Source organism: Lactuca serriola, chromosome 8 (assembly GCF_051521515.1).
Source record: "Lactuca serriola cultivar US96UC23 chromosome 8, Lser_US96UC23_V15, whole genome shotgun sequence".
Classification (NCBI taxonomy): domain Eukaryota; kingdom Viridiplantae; phylum Streptophyta; class Magnoliopsida; order Asterales; family Asteraceae; genus Lactuca; species Lactuca serriola.
The window spans coordinates 142587122-142592286 of NC_136415.1; the positions used below are offsets into that span (position 1 = coordinate 142587122).

Below are 5165 nucleotides of genomic sequence, written 5' to 3' on the forward strand. Positions count from 1 at the left end.
TCTTCTCTTCTTCATCCTCTTGCTCTTGGTGTTTGTGAACCATTAGAGGAGTGACATTTGTGACTCTAAGCTTTCTAAAGTCAATACAAGAAGGATTTGAGATTGTTATTGCTACATAACAATCAAGGTATGATCTAAAATCTTATTCATATGTTATATTGATTATCATATGCTAGATATAGGGTTTGAAGTCTTGGATGAATTGCATGTACAATAGAGAAACCTAGATCCAAGGATTAGGGTTTGTATGAGCACATAGGATGTTCTTATAGCTAAAACCCATCAGTGGTATCAGAGCCTTGATTGGTTTCTATTGTACGGATGCCTTGTATGTTTGTCAAGCTGAAAAATCGAGTTTTGGGCTGATATGTGCATATTTAGTTCATATTAAGTATTGATTTTTATTCATTTATTAGCTAAATTATTTCATTTCATGGACAAAAGGTACTTAAAAGTGTTTGAATTACGTTTTCAGTCCAAAAGTGAAGCTCGGAAGCAAATGGAAGCAGGAGAAGCGGTTGAGAGTTCGAGAATGGAACAAAGAAGAAAAACACTAAAAATAACACGTACTCGGTGAGTAGGGTCGACTACTCGGCGAGTCCAAGCGAAGATTCGAGAAGATAAAGACTCGGAAACCCAGAGACTTATCACAATACGGGGACTGAGAGATGGACTCGACGAGTCGGCACCTGACTCGACGAGTCAATTCGTATATATAAAGATAACTCCTTAGAACGATGGGAAGGAATTCTGGAATGATTCTGGAGAGTTTAGCTGCGATTCAGAAGTCATAAACACCCTAGAAGACGAAGTTATAAGCTAGAATTCAATTCCGAAGGAGATTTGAGGCAAATTTCATCATTCTACTTAATCTTTTGTTTTGTCATTATGGTTAAACAATTAGATTCTGTTTGTTTGCTGTTATTTACTTCAATTATGAGCTAAAACCTTTAGACTTCTGTTTGGGGATACAAAATCGATACTATGGTTTGATTATTGGTAGGATTAATTATAAGTTGGTGATTTTTGTTATTTTAGCTTGCTAAAGAACCTTGTGTGTGAATAATAATTAATTTTCTGTTAATAGGAAGATAATTGATTAGCATGAACATCTATTGATTATCAACCTCATATGCTATGTGACCACTTTGTCATATGTCTAGGATTAATGAACATGAAACTAGAGTTAATAAGAAAATTGAGTAAATTCATGTGCAAGCTTGTGTGATGACCATCAACAAGAAGTTAATTAAAAGATTAAATTAGTTAACTATTACAAGTCTAAATTAACCCGAATAATTAATCTAGCGAATTTAATTAAATTAGACAACTGGCCACTGTTTAAGTTAGTTTATTTGCTAAGGATTAGTGTAGTGAATGCGAATCTAGTCACTTGAATCGGTAACCAACAAAAGAATTAATCCATTGCACCATTACCTTGAAATCAACCATAGGATCAATTGAGTTGAACTAAACAGAAGTTTCTTCCCATTATTGAATCTATTTAATTCTTTGTTTTTCTAGTTTTTAGATTAAGCAATAGTTAGTAAGTTTTCTAGTCTTGTAAAACTAGAGAAAATCCCCTACTTATTAATTAATTTAGATAGAATTAGTTTTTTAGTTTTAATTTGTCGTTCCCTGTGTTCGATACCCTACTTATTTAACTATACCACAATTGATAGGTTCACTACCTTTGTGTGTTATTTTATAATTGAAAGTAGGTTTAAAACTAAGTGAGTTTGCACACATCAAGTTTTTGGCGTCGTTGCCGGGGAACGGTTCTAAAATTAACGTTAAATTCTAATTTAATCGATCCTTTGTGTGGGATTTATCTTACACAAAGTTAATTAAAAGGTAATTCAGTAAGTAGTATAAGTTTTAATAAAAATACGTTTTTAAAATTACTAGAAATTTTTTTCTGTTTTTGCCTTGAACTTGCCGAGTGCACCCGTGCCGACTCGGCGAGTACATCGCTGTTACAACTTTAATTTTTTATTTTATTTTTGTTCTTTTTACGCGTTCTCTATTTTGTTTATAGTTGTTTCATGACCCGAGGATCCGATACACCTCTGGTCCCTCCTCTTGAAGACCCAGAATCCACACTAAGGAGGAGCAAAGGCAAAACCGTTGGAGAATCCGCTTCTTCAAAGAACTCACCACTTAAAAACCTCAAGTCCGTTTTCAACAAGAAGAGGAGCAGCAATTCAGGAGCATCCAATGCCTCTTTGACAATCGGAGACCCAATTCAAGAAGACACCGAGTACGAGACCGAGGAAGAAGAAGAACCCACATATGAGCACGAATCCGAGTTTGAAGACGATTTAGCTATCACTATGGCTAATATCGATGAATTCCCCATGGGGGAATGGAAGAAGAGGATGCGCGATGACACCGGCCCGGGACTTGGGCAGCCCGCAATTCCCACAACCTTTACTTTCGAACTAAAAGGCCATATTCTCGCTCTACTCAAGGAGATTCCTTTTATGGGAAGGATCACGAAGACGCCTACAAGCACTTGGACGAAATGAATGATGTGGCTGACTACTTCAATGTACCAAATGTTCCACGCGAGACCCAACTTCTTCACATGCTCCCAGTCACGTTCAGAGGTGCTGCAAAGGATTGGCTAAAGTCACTTCCTCCCGGATTGGTCACCACATGGGCCAAGATGAAAGAAGAGTTCATAGACCACTTTTGCCCACCCTCCAAAATAGCCAAGCTAAAGAAAGCCATTGCCAACTTCGAGCAACAACCCAAAGAATCTCTTTATGAAGCTTGGGAAAGGTACAAGAGTTTGCTTAAAAATTGCCCACACCATGACCTTAATAGCCAACAAGAGGTCTCCATTTTCTATGATGGAGTCAATGTCACCACAAGGCAATTGCTCGATTCGCAAGGCCCACTCACGAAGAAGGTGCCCCCGGTAATCAAGGAGTTAATTGAAGAATTCTCTAAGCACTCTAGAGAATACCACAATCCAAGAAATAAAGTAAGTCAGGGGGTAGTGAACTCGACAAATGATAGCATGGCGGCGGTGATAGCTAAGCTCGATAGTCTAGATAGAAGAATGACAAAAATGGATCAAAAAATCCATGCTATTCGGGTTGGATGTGAAAATTGTAGACGGCCCCATCTCACAAAAGATTGTGATTTGGATGAAAATGTAAACAAGAAGGCTCAAGTGTTCTACTCAAGTGGCGATAGATATGACGAGAATTGGCGGAAACCAAAGAAGGAATGGCTCCCCTACGAAGAGTACAAGAAGGCTAAAGAGGAGAAATACAAGCAGAAGGAGAGGGGATTTTATCAAAAGGAAGAACTGGTAATGGAAAAGAAAGCAGATTTGGAAGAATTGTTCACTAGATTCATAGCCGCGTCCGAAAAAAGACACAATGATCACGATGCTGCAATACACGAGACCAGAAATATGCTAAGGAATCAGCAGGCATCCATTCTCAACATTGAGAAGCAGCTGGGATAGCTTGCACATCAAGTGAACGAAAGAAGACCGGGTCAACTTCCAAGTAATACCGAAACCAATCCTAGAATGGAGAATGTCAGTGCAGTGACTTCCAGAAGTGAATAAAATTTCACACATGCACAGAGGATCTCCAATAAGAAGACAGAAAAGGCAGAAGAGTCGGCTCCAGCTAAACCCGACCAGACTCGCCGAGTCCCTCTAATGGACTCGACGAGTCCATGCGTAAATGACAAAACTGTCATTCCCTTAAAGCCATATAATCCCCCTTTGCCATTCCCAATCAAAGCCATGCCTGTGGAAAAAGTTGAAGCATATAGAGCCTTTATGAAGCATGTTAAAGCCCTACAAGTCAATGTGCCATTTGTAGAAACGATGCTCAAAACACCCAAGTGCTTCAACTTACTAAAAGGTCTCTTTGCTGCTAGGAAAGACTTGGTTGAAGTCGCGGAGATAATATTGCGTGAGCTACCCGAAAAGAAGGGCGATCCGAGGAGTATCATAATTCCGTGCCAATTTGGAAACGCAATTATCACTCAAGCGTTGACCGAATCGGGTGCAAGCATCAATCTGATGCCTTTCTCTTTCTTTAAGAAGTTGAATTTACCGGAGCCAAGGCCGGTAAACATGAAGATCCATTTGGCAGACAAGACGACAATTCATCCACAAGGCGTTTGTGAGCATCTTCTTATTAAAGTCGACAAGTTCATATTTCCAGTAGAATTTGTGGTGCTTGACATGGAAGAAGACCCCGGAATTCCGATTATTTTGGGGAGGTCATTTTTAAACACCGCATGTGCTTTAATTGATGTATGTGAGTCTACACTAACGTTGAGGGTAGGTGACGAGTCCACAATATTTAGAGCATTACCAGAAGCCAAGCAAGAAGAGGAAGGAAAAGAAGAGATCTCATTTATCGGTTTGGATGATGAGATACTACAAAAAGAACTTGCACTTTTGCAAGAAGAAGATCCAAGCAAGTTTTTGCTACCTTCTGGAGAGGATGGAGATGTTAACAAGGACTTGGAGGAGATAGAAAAGCTACTGGAAGGAGCCGACTCCTAAAACACAACAAAATTGGTGAAATACGATCCGAATCGCCGTGTCACTTTCCTGGACTCGACGAATCCAATCGAAATTGCCAACAACTTGGATGACTTAGATCTGCTTGTTGCTAGTTCTCTGCATATGCTAGACTTGGATATTTTTCATCATTCTTTAGAAGAACAAATAGCAGAAGGAGAAATGGACACGGAAGTTCAACATGTCCATATAGCATGTCTTGATGCAATTCCGCTTGAAGATGACAAAAGCACAAAAAAAGAGGAGAAGGCAAATGATAGGAGAGTTGATGCTGGTCAACCTTTCAGTCCAAAAGTGTTTGAATTACGTTTTCAGTCCAAAAGTGAAGCTCGGAAGCAAAAGGAAGCAGGAGAAGCGGTTGAGAGTTTGAGAATGGAACAAAGAAGAAAAACACTAAAAATAACACCTACTCGGCGAGTAGGGTCGACTACTCTGCGAGTCCAAGAGAAGATTCGAGAAGATAAAGACTCGGAAACCCAGAGACTTATCACAATACGGGGACTGAGAGATGGACTCTACGAGTCGACAACTGACTCGACGAGTCGATTCGTATATATAAAGATAACTCCTCAGAACGATGGGAAGGAATTCTGGAACGATTCTG

At 39.5% G+C, this 5165-nt stretch overlaps 1 non-coding gene across 1 annotated transcript; it reads right to left on the reverse strand.

Moving 5' to 3' along the window:
• Window positions 1-2716: 2716 nt before the first annotated feature.
• On the reverse strand, window positions 2717-2823 carry LOC145071685 (small nucleolar RNA R71). Its single transcript, XR_013690693.1, has one exon. It is a non-coding gene; the product is annotated as a small nucleolar RNA R71 (small nucleolar RNA).
• Window positions 2824-5165: the final 2342 nt, after the last annotated feature.